The sequence below is a fragment of the Bidens hawaiensis genome, unplaced genomic scaffold (assembly GCF_021521415.1).
Source record: "Bidens hawaiensis isolate Kalapana, Puna unplaced genomic scaffold, B.hawaiensis_p1.1 tig00020518_1, whole genome shotgun sequence".
NCBI lineage: Eukaryota > Viridiplantae > Streptophyta > Magnoliopsida > Asterales > Asteraceae > Bidens > Bidens hawaiensis.
This window is the reverse complement of record NW_027493136.1, coordinates 104,303-120,564: the sequence shown is the minus strand read 5'-3', so window position 1 is coordinate 120,564 and position 16,262 is coordinate 104,303. Positions and strand designations below refer to the sequence as shown.

General features: G+C 38.9%; 1 pseudogene across 1 annotated transcript; it reads left to right on the top strand.

Annotated features, from left to right (window-relative positions):
• Positions 1 to 12,051: 12,051 nt before the first annotated feature.
• On the top strand, positions 12,052 to 14,915 carry LOC143560973 (beta-glucosidase 18-like; annotated as a pseudogene). The gene is made up of 12 exons (XR_013140215.1): positions 12,052 to 12,282; positions 12,369 to 12,435; positions 12,520 to 12,578; positions 12,965 to 13,040; positions 13,121 to 13,195; positions 13,293 to 13,381; positions 13,454 to 13,706; positions 13,792 to 13,907; positions 13,981 to 14,233; positions 14,313 to 14,415; positions 14,481 to 14,589; positions 14,698 to 14,915. The product of XR_013140215.1 is annotated as a beta-glucosidase 18-like (transcript).
• Positions 14,916 to 16,262: the final 1,347 nt, after the last annotated feature.

Genomic DNA, 16,262 nt, shown 5'->3' with positions numbered 1-16,262 from the left:
GGCAGTCAACAAGCTCAGAACCTTTGAGCTTAACATGGTCAGAAAAGAGACACCTACGGATCAGGTTCAAGATCCAGGTATGTATGGAGCTAAAGTCAACACTAGCTCAGGATCGAAGACTGAATCTGCTGCCTACTACTCGAAGGGAGAGTCGGGCGCAAACTCATCACATGAGGGTCATGTGTCAGTCAACACAAATGGTGATGTTTGCTATGTAGCAGGTGGATCGAGTGGTTCTCAACCCCAGGTAAGCAAGAGTAGTTACTCTCCAAGTATTCCCAGCAACAACTACTCCAAGATGCCTATGAGTGTCAAGTCTGCTGAAGAGCAGTTTGGTCTCTATGCTTCTTTTATTGCTTCCTATGAGAACTACATTCAAGGGAAGGTTGTTGATCCAGCTATGTTGGATGAAGACTATGACCAGATTGATGCTGATGATATGGAAGAAATGGATCTACAATGGCAGATGGCCATGATCGTGAGAAGAGTGAAAAGGTTTATGAATAAGACCGGAAGAAAGTTTGTCGGTGGAAGGCCAGGGTTCGACAAGACGAAGGTAAGATGCTACAATTGTCAGCAAAACGGTCACTTTGCAAAGGAATGAAGGAATGAGCGTGTAGAACGAAGTCAGGGCAGGTCTACACAGCAAAGTGGGGGTTCTAAAGATTATAGTGCCATGATGTCCAGAGAAGCTGGTGAATACAACTGGAACCTGCAGACTAAAGAAACTTTTGAGCAGGCAAATTTGGCGAAGGTTGAAACTGAAGAAAGTGAGAAGGTTACCGGAGAAGAAAAAGCTTTCATGGTAGATGTTAAAGACCAGCTCTCCGAGGTATGTTCTAAACCTACATGTTCTAAATGTGAAAACTTGTCTGAGCAATTAGCAACTATAACCGATCAGTATGTTAGGTTGGATGCTGAATTTAAAACCCTAAAAGAATATCATCATTTTACAAAAGCAAGAGAAAATAGCTATAAAGTCAAAATAAAAGTTTGTGAAAAAAAATGTTAAAAGTCTAAAAACAAAACTTGCTGAAAAAATTGAAGTGATTGATTTAAGCTATGAAGTTTTGGAAGAAAAAACCAAACTAATTGCTGATAGAGAAAAACAGATTGCTGATCACCAGGTAAAAGTGGTGGAACTGAATAGAAAACTAGAGCAGTTCAGAAATTCCTCTGCTATTCTTGATCACCTTGTTAGTGATCAAGGTTCCTCTGCTAAGAGAGGAGGAATCGGTTATCATGAGGTTCCACCACCTTATAATCATAATTACACTTTTAACCCTAGTGTTCAGAAATCTGTTGACTTTGAGGTTGCTCAGACAGTACCAGTTAAAGTAACTTGTAAAGAACCAAATGTTAGTGGAGGCGAAACAAGTTCGCCTGTTTCAAGTGTTATAATTTCTGATCCAAATCCAGTCTCATCGGATTCGGATAAGTCATCCGAGTCTGGTAAGGCAAAAGAGGAGGTGGTATTACCCAATGGTGGAGAGAAAGATAAGACGAATAAAAAGAGTACTCCACTAAACCCGTATGTCCCACCATATGTGAGACGAACGGGCTGTAATAAAGCCTCGACATCTAAAACACCGGTTGATAAAAAAGTTGAGCATAGGTGTTGTTTTAGGTGTAATCAATTAGGACACCTTGTTGCAGATTGCCCTCTGAAGCAGCGATTCAGAGGTGTGAGACCTACTAAAACTGAGAATAAGCCTAATAGTAATTATCATACTGCTAAAAATGAAAACCATTCAAAATTCAAATATGTGACTAATTCAGGTTTTCATAGAAACAAATCTCAGTTTTACACTGCTAATAACCAAACCACAAGCTATAATTCTTTCAATTCACAAAGGTTTGGAAGGCCTCACAATCAATCTTCAAGGAGGTATCCTAATAGGACTTACAGAAATTATCAAGATACTAACTTTGGAAAGCCAAAGTTTGGGATGTTTAGATCCAAGACCAATTGGTCTTGGGTCCCTAAATTCTAATCTTTTGCTTTATTGTGCAGGAACAGTTGAACAGGGCTGCCAACAATCTTTGGGTTGTAGATAGCGGCTGTTCCCGGCACATGACGGGTAACAAATACTTGTTACACAATTTGAAACCTGTTCAAGGAGGGAGAGTGAGCTTTGCCGGTGAAAGTGGAGGCAAGATTACAAGAATGGGAATGGTGTTGAACGGAAAGATGACATTGGAGAAAGTTAACTTTGTAGAAGAATTGAAGCACAATCTGCTGAGTGTGTCGCAGATCTGTGATAAGGAGTACACCGTTCATTTTACAAAGAATGAGGCGATTGTGTTGCAACCTGGTTTTCAGATACCAGAGGAGTGGATTGTGATGAAGGCTCCACGTGAAAGGAATACGTACATTATGGATATGAGGTCGACTGAAATGGCCACGGAAGAATCATGCCTTATGACAAAAGCGAGCGAATCGGAGTCCGAATTGTGGCATAGGAGAATGGGGCACATTCATCTTCGGAAGATGAACAACATTGTCAAGAATGGACTTGTGCTGGGCGTTCCCTTGAAGAATTTCAATTTTGAAGATAAATGTATAGCGTGCAAGAAGGGAAAGCAGCACAAGAAATCCCATCACACCAAGAAGGTCAATTCTATTGTCAGTACTCTAGAGTTGCTTCACATGGATCTCTTCGGTCCCGTGAATGCAAAAAGTCTAGGAGGTACTTCTTATTGCTTGGTGATCACTGATGACTACTCAAGATATTCGTGGGTATATTTCCTGAAATCAAAAGACGAAACGGCTCAGATGGTGAAGAATTTGATTACCAAAGTTGAGAACGTTATGGATAAAAGGGTTAAGTTCATCAGGAGTAACAATGGAACGGAGTTCAAGAATTTTGAGATGGAGATCTTCTGCCTTCAGAAAGGGATTGAACACCAATACAGCGCTCCGTATACACCGCAACAGAATGGAGTGGCTGAAAGGAAGAACAGAACATTAATTGAAGGAGCCAGAACAATGCTGGCTGATTCGAAGCTTCCTGTGGTGTTTTGGGCTGAAGCTGTTGCTACAGCCTGTTATGTTCTGAATAGAGTCTTAACTGTTAAAAGACTTGGTAAAACGTGTTATGAGCTTATGCATGGGAGAAAGCCCAACTTGAGTGGTCTTGAACCATTCGGGTCCCCTTGTTCGATTTTAAAGACAAATTCTAAATTTGGTGAAGTAGCCGATGAAGGAATCTTAGTCGGTTATGTTGTTGGGACTCCCAACAGACGTGTCTTTAATACATCGACCAGCAAGGTTGAGGTGGTGTGTAACACCGATGTCACAAGTTACCAACCGCCAAAACCAAGCAACGGACCTGCTGAGTTTTTCGACTATGTTAAACTTTTTAAGTCTTTTAACATACCGTATTTGGATATTGCTGAAGAAGAAGAGAGAGTTGCTACGAAGATGATCCTTGATGAGGAAGAAAACCTATTGCAAAGACAGCTGATCGATAAATGTCAACCTTCCTCATCAAATGCTGTCGATACCCCTGCTGCCTCGACTGAAGAAGAATTTTTCAATCCATTTCACTCTCAGCATGAAACAGCCGTTGACGAGCTCTCTTCTAACTTGGAAGACAATTTGCATGTCGGTTCTGTTCCGACCACGAGAATTCATAAAGATCACCCTTTGGAGAATGTGATTGGTGATGTGTCCTCCGGTGTACAAACAAGACGTAGCTTGAATGAGCACACCTGTGTTTACACAAGCATCAAGGAGACAGGCATAATCAACGAATGCTTGTACACCTGCTTTATCAGCCAGATTGAACCGAAGAATTATCAAATGGCTCTCAAGGACAGCTCGTGGGTCGAAGCTATGCAAGAAGAGTTGGCTCAATTCAAGAAAATGGAAGTTTGGACTTTGGTTGAAAAACCGAAGCATGTGCATGCGATAGGCACAAAATGGGTGTTTAAGTGCAAGAGAGATGAGAAAGGGATTATCATAAGAAACAAGGCGAGGCTAGTCGTTAAAGGTTTTAATCAACAAGAGGGGATTGATTATAATGAAGTGTTCGCTCCTGTCGCAAGGTTGGAAGCCATTAGATTGTTTTTGGCGTTCGCTGCTTATAAGAAGATGAAGGTATTTCAGTTGGATGTGAAGAGTGCGTTTCTGAATGGGAAAGTTGATGAGGTAGTGTATGTTGAGCAACCTCCGGGTTTTCCTGACCCAGACTTTCCTGATCACGTGTACAAGTTAAGCAAGGCATTGTATGGACTACATCAGGCACCTCGTGCCTGGTATTCAATTTTATCAGATTACTTGCTTGAAAATGGGTTTGAAAGAGGGAAGATAGATAGCACATTGTTCTTCAAGAGAGATGGAAGCGACTTCCTGCTGGTGCAAGTCTACGTGGATGACATTATCTTTGCTGCATCAAAAGTCTCCATGTGTCAAGATTTTGAGGCCGTCATGAAAAAGAGGTTTGAAATGAGTGCTATGGGTGAACTAACTTTCTTTTTAGGATTGCAGGTTGATCAGAAGAAGGATGGGATGTTCATTCATCAGACCAAGTATGTCCATGATGTGCTCAAACGCTTCAAGATGGAGGACAGCACTCCATTCGACACTCCAATCTGCGTCAATCACAAATTGGGTGCTGAGTCAGACGGTGATGCAGATGTGGACCCAACTCAATATCGGGCTATTATAGGTTCTTTAATGTACTTAACTGCTTCTAGGCCTGATATAATGTTTGCTGTTTGTCTTTGTGCACGCTTTCAGGCAAACCCAAAAGAATCTCATCTGAAGGGTGTGAAGAGGACACTGAGGTATCTCAAGGGCAAGCAGAAGCTGGGGTTGTGGTACCCGAGAGGAGGAGACTTGGAGCTAGTCGCTTACACAGATTCTGATTATGGAGGGTGCAATCAGAGTCGGAAGTCAACAACTGGAGGATGTCAGTTTCTTGGTGGCAGATTGGTGTCGTGGCAATGCAAGAAGCAGACTTCAGTCGCAATTTCAACATGTGAGGCAGAATACATGGCAGCTTCCAACTGCTGCTCCCAGGTTCTGTGGATTCAACAACAGTTATGCGACTATGGTCTGAATTTCTTACTTACTCCTATTTGCATTGATAACACAGCTACTATCTCAGTAACTAACAATCCCGTGAAGCACAGTAAAACTAAACATATTGACATACGTCATCATTTTATACGGGATTGTGCTGAGAAGAAACTGATTGTGCTTGAAAAGGTGGATACGCTTGATAATTTCGCTGATCTTTATACTAAAGCGTTTGACAAAACAAGATTTCAAAACCTTATCGAGCTGAATGGGATGATCAATCCCGAGTAACCATGCTTTTCATGTTATATTTAAAAAAAAAAAAAAAAAAAACGTCACTATCGCTTAAAAATATGTCGGTTGCCTCAGTTTGAAGGACTTGTCTTCGGATATGTTTTGGTCCTCATTTTCTACTTGTAGAATTTGAGGATAGCCATTAACCAAAGGACTGAAAGTGACGGCCCATAGCCATTAACCAAAGGACTGAAAGTGACCGGGGCGGTTTATGATGAGTTTTCATTCTTTCGCTTAAAATTAGTCGATCATACTTAGTTAGAAGGACACATACTTGTATGTGGTCGGTCCAGCTGATCCATTGGATCTTCGGGATAGCCGTTTACCTGAAGACTTTGTTTTGGTCGGGGCGATTAATGTTAAAAATTTTTTTTAAGGGAAATGAAATTATTTTTCAAGTCTACTACTTCGTAAGAAGTTCGTTTGCTATGTTTAACAGAAAATTGATCCAACCTTGGAAAATGATAGATATACTGATTCTGTGTGCTTAACTAGTGAAGTTATTAGGCTTAAAAGGCTTTAGGACAGTCATTGTATGTCATGGTAACTTTTTATGGTGCGTAAAAGTAGATGTGATACAAACTAAAACTACTCGATTTTACGTGGAAACTCCTTAAGAGTTTTGCTTGTCTTCATATATATCTTTCCGAATGATAGGCAGAAATGTGATTACCCAGTCATACACGAGCCCGTAAGTGTTCTGATTCCCGTGAAGATAGCGTTTCAAGAAACTGCAGTGATCCAGATTCGGGACTTGCAGTTGTTTACTACTCTGAAGTCTATATGAATGTTTGATTAAAAAAAAAATTATGAGTTATGAAAACATTCTAGAGCTGAAAATGTCAAGACTTCTCAATCATGGAGTAAGAAAGAGAACGGGAAGCAGATGAAGAGTACTTACAAACTTAATCAGACACTATGGGTCGAAGTCAATTCGGGGTGACTTGGGGAAAGCCAAATACGCTTTGAGAATAGATAGGAGACATCATAATCTCTGAGTTGTTGCCCACTTAAATTTTGAGGAATAATTGAACCTAACTCGTATCACAGAAATGATGAAAACCATCTTAAGTTATTTACCTGCTTACAACCTGTTTCTTTATGTCATAATACAGCTAAACATGGATCTATGTGACAGTCACGTAGTTAGTATGATTCCTGTTCGGATCTTTTCTAAAACGTAGTAGTCCCTATCGAGACTGAAATTTGATCCCTTGTACTTTAATTTTTTAAAAGTTTTTCGTACTTAGGTAGTTTATGATTTTATAACTGGTTACTTGGACTTGATCGTGTTATTTAACTCTTAAAGGGAAATTTTAAAAGTTAATTGCAAAATGTTCAAATTATAAGGGTTGATTTTGTAAATATAGGCGAAGTTGTTAAACAGGCGAACTTGTGAATAACTTCGCCTAGGCGAAGTTAACCGTAACTTCGCCTGTATAGCTCCGCCCCTATATAAGGATTTTCAAAGGTCATTCGTTCATTATTTTATATATCAGCGAACTTATTCTCGAATATCACAGCGAACTTAATTCGATTATCATCTTATTATCTTTTTTTTCGATTTCAATCAGTATTCAAGGTGTGTTTGGGTTCTATATCTTATAATCGATGTTCAATGTTGTTAACCCTAGGTTGTTTCGACACCCGGTTAGCGACCTCGGACGTTCGAACCTTATACCCGATTTCAAAGTTTGTTTTTACGTGTTCATGAGCAAACTGATCGTCCGGATTGCCTTAATATCATGTGTTTTAGTCTCCTAAATCGTCAAAATTGACCGACACACCAGATTTTCGATGATTGAATCAACCTTACTGTCGCCGTTTCAGATTCAGGCGAACTTAAGGTTTAGGCGAAGTTATCCGTAACTTCGCCTGAGGCTCAACTTCGCCTGAGGCGATGTTGTGGTGAGGCGAAGTTATCATTAACTTCGCCTGGACCTTTTAATTTTTTAATTATTAGCGAACTTAAAGATGAAGCGAAGTTGTTCCCAACTTCGCCGCAACTTTAACTTCGCCTATACAGATTTTATCACAACTTCGCACATGGTAACAAGCGAACTTGTGGTACGCCTTAATGTTTATCTAACTTGGTTCGTTTGTTGCAGATATGGCTGCAGTAGCAGGTGCTGGAGGTGCTGGAGGTGACGATGGAGATAATCAGAGGCAATTCTTCCCGGGTCATAACATGTATATCACCTTAGACCCGGAAGCGAGCGGTGTTGAGGATTACCGCGAGATAATCACATTCCTCATTCGCTCGAGGATATTCCACGCTATCACTACGACTCTGCCGATTTCCTTACCCAATATCGAGGATTTCTGGCAGACTGTGGAATACGATTGCCGCGTTGAGCCCCCGGTTATGCGAGCAACTGTCAACAATCAAGAGGTTCAGTTCTCATCTGAACAAATACGAGTGGCTTTACGGTTCGGTGAGGAGACTAGGGATGACCCTACAGAGTTTGTGGCTCCGTTCCGTGATGGAGCGTTTCTCCAAATGGGCTATTCTGGTCCATTAGGTGATACTCAGAGGAGGAAGGGTTTCCTACTCGATCAGTGGCGCTTCCTCATGCACGTAATGATTGTCTGCATGTCAGGGAGGAAGGCGGGCACTGACGGGATGGGTGCAACCATGCAGTCCGCAATGACTGCTCTGACTTATAACAAACGTTATAGCTTCAGTCAGATGGTCTTTTATGAGATCGATAGACAGAGGAGAGCGATGGCCCGTGAGAGGTTCATCATGTATCCAAGATTCATTCAGATGATCTTGAATCATGTTGCTCCCACGTTGCCTCAAAGACGTCCAATAAGATACGTGGAGAGTGTGAGCAAACGTATCTTCGCTCAATGCCGAACATCCAGCGCGAGGAGCAAGCCTGAACTGCGTCCAAGGCATACTCCACTGTTTGAGTATTTAATCAACCCGGAGTATGTTCCTGCTACTGGGGATGAGTTCAGAGACCCTCAACCACGACAGGCAGGAGCAACTCGAAATGTACCTGCTGTGCCTGTTGTATCGGCTGAGGAGGATGTAGACCTTGATGCTGCATTTGGCGGCCAAGGATTCTTCGATATGGACCGGTTTGATCCGCAAGAAGAGGTGCAGGTCTCTGCTGCACAGGTTCGGGAAGTGAATGTTACTAGAGCAGCTACGACGGTGGCTGACTCAGATCTTGATGATGTTATGGATGAGGCGAGAAGGATGTTGGTGACACGAGAAAGGACGTTAGGGAAAAGAAAGAGGACAGTTGATGATACTGAGTCAGAAGAAGAAGAAGAGGATATTCACAAGTTGATTAGACGTTCAAAACGGGAAAGGACAGGTGCAGGTATGGGAGCTGGAGAGACTTCAAGAGTTGTACGTTTCGCTCCATCCGCACTGTCAGGTATGTCGATTGTTCCTACATCTGTACAGGTTACAAGTTTAAGCGCCGCGGAAGTTCCCGTGGTGGCTACATCAGCTGTCGGCATCCCATCCATCACACTACAGATGACGACTCCGGAGATTGTGTCTTTACCACCTCCAACGCTTACTCCTTCAGAGGTGGTGGCACAATTTGTAGAGTCGACAGTCGTTGCAACTGCAGGGTTGTCGGTCACGATACCACCTGCGGTTACGTCCACAACTGCTTCTGATGTCCCGGTTTCATTCGAAATCCCTGCTGAGTATACTCAAGACACATCTCACATGAGGTTTGATTTCGATGCAACCCTCTCAGACTCGGAGAGAATAGCTGCACTTGAGCGGGTCGTGGCAGAACAATCAAGGGTGAATCTTGTCCAGACCCAGGCTATTCAACGCCTAGTAGCAGAAAATCAACTACAGTCGTCCCTCCTGGTTGAACATGGGAGAATTATAGATGCTATGAAGGAGTTCTTGGCATCTCAGGGGGAGACAGGCTGTAAAGGCGACGAGTTAAGGACAAAGAAGAGAAATGATAGAGACGATGATCCCAATGCATCGAAAGGTGCAGGTGGTGAGTTGCCAAGAACTACTCAAGATCTTGGGACTTCCACAGCTCATGGGGAGTCTGCAGGTGCGGCTGGTGGTTCTGGTGGTGATGAGGTGGTGATGGTTGATGATGAAGATGATGTGATTGATGCTTTGAAAGAATTAGATGATGATATGTTTAGTGATGATGTGTTGTTTGATGATGATGTGCTGCCAATTGAGGAGATTGAGAAGATTGGCGCACAGATTGTGATTGAAGAAGATGTTGAAGAGGGTGAGATAATTGAGGAAAATGTTGAATACGAGATCCCAGATGTTGAGAAAGCCGAGATGGGTAATGAGATGGCAAATGATGAGACAGAATGGGAGGAGCAGCCTAGATGGAAGGAAGGCTATGCTCATTGGTTTATCAAAACTAAGAAGCCTGCTGTTCCAACCATGTTCAAGAAAAGTTATAATATCAAAGGCTATGCTGAATCAAAGAAAGGAATTATCTGTTGGATATATGATGAACAGTTAAAAGTGTTCGTGGTGAAAAGATATGATGGGATCCAATACTTTAAGAGGACGTTGAGATCTCTCAATACATTGCCTGAATGTGAGGTGAAGGATTTGGCTAGATTGGGGTTGATTAATAGAAGTGACGACAACATGGCCAGAGTTATTGGGAAGATCGTGTGGAAAGAAAGTATTAAAGAAAAGAAGTTTGAGTTATTAAAGCCACAGAAGGGAAAGCTAGTGGAAGATAAAGAAAGGGGAATGAGAGCAGATGGCAAGCCTTGGATGGTAATGAAGTACAAACCGATTCGGTGTCTTAAAGATGTGCCGATGAAGACAATGCCCAAGGATGTGTTAAAGAACCTTAAATGGTGGTATGTTGATTGCCAGACTGCTGAAGCCGTGATGGAAGACGAAGACGAACAAGAAGTGCTAAGAGTGTATGATCCGATGCATCTTGTTAATTTATCGAAAGCTGATCTGCAGGTGTTAAATGAAAAGAAGATATTTTGTATTCCTGCTTGGAAAGACGAAGCGAGGAAATATCAGCGAGTAGTCACGGTATGTGTGAGAGAAGGAGTACATGCATGAAGACAAAGAGATTGAAGGTTACAAGACACGTGCTTGAAGATCAAGACATGAAGCTACTGCCAAGGGGGAGTCTGTTGGTGCATAATGTCAGTAGTTCATAGTCTAGTGTCTGTAATCGAGTCTGTAATGTTTAATTATGTTTTGTATGTTTAAGCGAAGTTACTGACAAGTTCGCTTAACAGGCGAACTTGTTAGTCAAGCGAAGTTATGGACAACTTCGCCTGAACATGCCAGGCGAAGTTGTCGTGTATAAATAGTCCTAGGTTACGGCTTGGTTGGAATCGTTGTTTAAGTTCGTGTCAGTTGTTCAAGTTCATTGTAACGTGAGGACGAGAGTCTGTAACAGTGATATTACATCACGTGTTTGAGTTATAATATATAACGTGTGTTCGTTTCGTGTGTTCGTGTGATTCGTGTTCTATACTCGTAACGATCTACGCAGGGATTCCGCACCTGAGTCGATCGAGATATCTCGTGCGATCCGTCCAGGGAACCTACAAATGTAATGATAAAAATATAAAAAAATATTATTTAATTGAAAATGAGAAAGAAAAAATAATGTTTTTAGTGTAATTATAGATATAGAGAATGAAGAATGGATATAGAATGCTCTAAGAGCATTCACATCCCATTCCATATATTTTCCCTATAATTTAGCTAAAAAACACAATTCCATAAATTTATCTTTCATTTTTCAAAATTCTTCCACATTTTATTCCCTATTCATATCCATAAATTAATTCTTTATTTTATTTTTTTCTTTTGTCTTATTATATAGTAAATGGTGATTGGGAAACATGTGATATATTATATGGTATGGATAAAAAATGAGTCCCTATATTTAGGGATTTACTTTAGTTTCCATATAACTCATCCATATAATAGAGAATGGATTGGAGAAGTGATTTTGATGGTTTTCTTAAAATATACCCTAAATTATATGGGTTTGACAACTTTAAAGAATGGGTTGAGAATGCTCTAAGCACCCAAATCCCAATTCCCAAATTAGAAAAAGAAAGCTCTCATTTCTAACATGGTTTAGTGGTAGGAAATATGAGTTTCTTAATGAAGACACAAGTTCAAATCTCATGTACAACATTTTGATGGGGACATGGTGGTTCAATGAAGGAAGACTAGGATATTTATGATCTTCAGTTCGATTATGAGTACGTCCGGGTTTTACCACTAGTGGGCCTTTGAACGGGTGGGTTTTTCTCGAAACTGAAGATAACTTGAAGACGTTTAAGGGCTCTGTACGGCTGGATTTGGCCAACTGGTAGTGGCCTTTTATCATTAACTCACCCCGTAGAAAATATTTAGGCATTCTTTATTTGTTGGCCTTTAAAAAAAAGGAAAAAGAAAGCCATTATTATTTTGGAAATAAATAATTGAAATAAAGTCAATAAATCCATAAGAAGAGAATTATTTAGACAAGTGGATGGCAGGCCTTTTATAGTTTATTCTTTTTTCATTATATATATAAAAAAAAAGAATAGGCATTGTAATCATACCTAACATGTTAAAAATGTCGTGTTTAAAAATATTTAAATTAAAAATGCATTCGATTTGAGAATAAATTTCTAATTTCAAAAAGAAGAAAATTAATATAAAAATGAAGATACTGCCTTGCCTAAATCTACACTATAGACCGTATCACCCTTACTCTTGTTACATACATTATCTTCATTTTTGTTGTTTAAACAAATAATATCTCCACTCTCTCAGTTCTATTATGAAACCAAAAGGACTCACCATTTCTCTCTTCTTCTTGTTCGTTTTTGCTCCTGCAACACTTCTTGAAGCCTCCAACAATGGTGATGGAGCATTCATATTCGAAGAAAACGAAGAGGTTCAAATCAAAATATCCGACTTTCCATCCGGGTTTCTGTTCGGATCAGCCACTTCTGCTTACCAAGTCATTCTTGATCACCTCTTGCTCCCGTTTTTCTTGCTCATTATTATGGCTTTTTAGCACTTAATCCATGAAGTTAATTTTCACAGGTTGAAGGAGCCTATCTTGAAGATGACAAATCTTTAAGCAACTGGGATGTGTATTGTCATTCCGTAGGTTAGCATAACATGTTCTCCTCTGTTTATACCACAAAATGATGAAATTGAATATGAATATTAAATCCATCACCTTTTTTATTAGGTTGTGGTGAAAATGGAGAGAATGGAGATATTGCAGATAATCATTATCATATGTCCTTGGTGAGTTGGTTCCAGGGCCGTTTGGGATGGAGATGCAGAGAAGTCGACCGCCTTAGCCCCGATCATCCCAGTGGCCCGAATTTTTTTATATAACTAAAAACAAAAACGTATTAGACCCGATCAAAAGTTTTGTTTAAATAATACGCAACAAGTCAGGGCGTCAGGCCCAAAATCCAAATCATATACAATACTCGATTACTTTTTATATATGAGCTATCGAATTTATATTATACTTACGGCCCGAATTTATACTCTCCTTCGGTCCAAAATTTTTTAGTGATTATCGTAGACGGCCATGGTTGGTTCGTTAACGTTTATCTATCAATTTCATGGATTGTTCTTTATGTTAATTTTTTTTATTTGAAATTTTGATTTTTGTAATTCAGAGGGACATTGAGTTGATGCATTTCCTTGGCATGCAAGCATACAGATTTTCCATATCTTGGGCTAGAATTCTTCCAAGTATGTTACCATCCCTGAATTATTTCAATTATCTTTTCAACTTTGCGTAATTAATTTGTTTTGTATATTTTGTTGACCAGGAGGAAGGTTTGGTGAAGTCAATCCTTCTGCCATCATGTTCTATAACAAGATCATAGACAATCTCATTCTAAAAGGTGCTATGAACTTATATTGGAAGTACTTTATCTGATTGATTCATGATTGAAGCTTCTTTTCTTTTTTCTTTTTTTCATGTGTTGATTATTATGACAGGAATCGAACCATTTTGTGATGATATACCATGTAGACTTCCCTCAAGAACTTGAAGACAGATACGGTTCTTGGCTAAATCCTGAGATGCAGTATGTCTAAAACGCCTTTGTTTCGGCTCCTCATGAAGATGTTTGTTAGTTTTTTATTTATTTTACTGGCAGGGAAGAGTTTTTATATTTAGCAGAAATCTGTTTCAAGACTTTTGGAGACCGAGTGAAGCATTGGATCACCATAAACGAACCTAAATTAATGGCCGACTATGCTTACGAAACGGGGATTATTCCACCATCACGTTGTTCAGAGCCTTTTGGAAACTGTCTTGAAGGAAACTCAGATGTCGAGCCTATTATCGCTATGCACAACATGTTATTGGCACATGGCAGAGCAGCTAAGCTATATCATGAATATTTCCAGGCAATCAACTAACTTTAAGTCATTTTTAAAATCTTCACTCAACATTTAAGATTTGTTTATTTCACTTGTTGGTTTATATGTGCAGCCTAAGCAAGGTGGGCTAGTTGGTCTCACTGTTCATAGTTGCATGTATGAACCACTAACTGACAGTGAACTTGATCACCAAGCTGCCAAAAGGGCATTTGCTTTTCATTCTGGTTGGTAAGTAGTAGCTGTTTTTAAGTATATTCGCAAGAAAATTTATGATCTTTTTTCACCTTGTTATAAAAAACAGGACACTTGATTCCGCGATATTTGGAGACTACCCTGAAGAACTTAAGGAATGCCTTGGTTATGAATTACCAAGTTTCACCCTTGACGAAAAGAATTTTATGAAGAATAGCATAGATTTCATTGGCATCAACCATTATTCAACTTCATATGTCAAGGATTGTACTGATTCTAGTTGCTCTGTAACTGGGAATCGTGCAATCCGAGGTTTTGTGGAGATGGTTGGAGAGCGTGACGGCGTGCTTATTGGTGAACTTGTAAGAAGCCACAATCTTTATGATTTTATCAATAGTTTTACTTGATATATGATGATGCACTTATTTATTGCAAAAACAGACAGGGGTAGAAGGATCATATGTTGTTCCTAGAGGCATGGAAGAGATTGTTAACGTTATCAAGAGTCGATACAATAACACGCCCATGTTTATTACTGAAAATGGTTAGTGTCACCATTTTTATATTTGGTAACATATGGTCTTGTTTCAATTATATGTACTTTTCCAGGGTATTCTTCACCGGATGTTCACGAGCAACGAGTTAATGAGCTAACGAATGACGTCAAGCGAGTTGAATATCATTCCAAATACCTTGCTTCTTTAGCCAAGTCTATTAGGTTAGTTCTGAAATCTTGATTTATCTAATTTTTAATATTTTGTTAGTTGTTTATTTAGCTTGAAAAATGTGTGGCATTGATTTGAGTAAATGGTGTTTGAACTAACAGAGAGGGAGCACATGTCCGCGGATATTTTGCATGGTCATTTATGGATAGCTATGAATGGTTGAAAGGCTACAACGTGAGTTACGGATTAAACTATGTGGATCGACAAACGCTAACTCGGACACCGAAGCTTTCTGCAATATGGTATAAGAATTTTTTGAGCAACAACACTCATCTTATCAATAAGAAAGCATCAAGATCTTATACAACTTCATAAGAATGCCATATAAGAGATGTTCATACGTATTCAAAGAATGTAATATATATTATACAAAGCAAAGTAGGTGTTGTGATAAATAGTACTACAAAATTAGATTTTAATGCATATTGTACAACTCTAAATAATATTCAATAAGTGGTTTGGTTTTCTTTTGTAAGTTTCAATTTCACCTTATACTGTAAATAATATATGTTTTTAACCCATTTATAGTTTTAGTAATTTTAGTTTTCTTTAATAATTTGTGCTCGTTAAATTTTGAAAAAAAGATAACTAAGCGGTTGCGAATAGTTCTTTTAATCAATCCCGGCATAACTTTTATTAAAAATGAAATTGTATTCAAAATATTGTAGTTTTCTTTAGTATTGTAGGCCATACCGAGTATCATTAGACCATTCTCATTTACAACCCAACCCAACCCAACCCAACCCAACCCAAATTAACATTAAAAAAATATTTTCTTTTTCTTTCACTCACACAACCCAACCAAACCTAATATTTCACTCACATTCACAACTTAACCCAACAAAACTTTTTACTAAATAAATATTGTTTAATTTTTTTTTAAATATAAATAAAAATTAAAATTTTAAAATAATAAGTCTTTGAAGCAATAATATTATACCAAAATCATATTATAAAAAATACATATTTTTGAAAGAAACTCGTTTTTTATAAAATTTGTATCGAAATGTTCGTAATTTTTTTTTAAATAAGCCTGTATTTTTAGTTTCTATAAGAAAATTAAACAACATGAGTTATTAAACAAAATTCAATTTGTGTGTTAAACTAATTGTTAAAACGAAAGAGAAAAAAGATAATATACACCAATGATTGGTTGGCATTTGGTATGGAAAGTAGTTTTAAACTAGTTTGCTATTGAGAACCGTTCGTGAAGTTTTACCAAGCAAAATTGATTTTTTATTATTTTTTTCTTACACCTAGCAACCCAAACTAGTATTATGTTTGTCAATGGGAATGGTCTTACGTATCGATACCATGATGAACCGATCCACACAGATACCAGTATCGATATTTGTTTTTATAGTTTTCGATCAATGTAAAACACATGCTAATATATTTTAGAGCATGGGTACCATTGTCACTATTATTTGACCGACATCAATATTCGTTTTTATGATTTTCGTTCGATGTAAACTATAGTTCCGCTTCAACGAGAGGGGACATTTCTAGGTTTAGAATGAGAGGGGGGTATATTTGTTCTAGTCACATGATAACCATATGTCAATTTCCCCAAGATTTTGAAACGTCCATAATTTTTTTGTGCGACATTTTTTTTAAAGTTCACCATAATAACTGAGAAATTCACGGTTCCGAACCGCCAGAACCG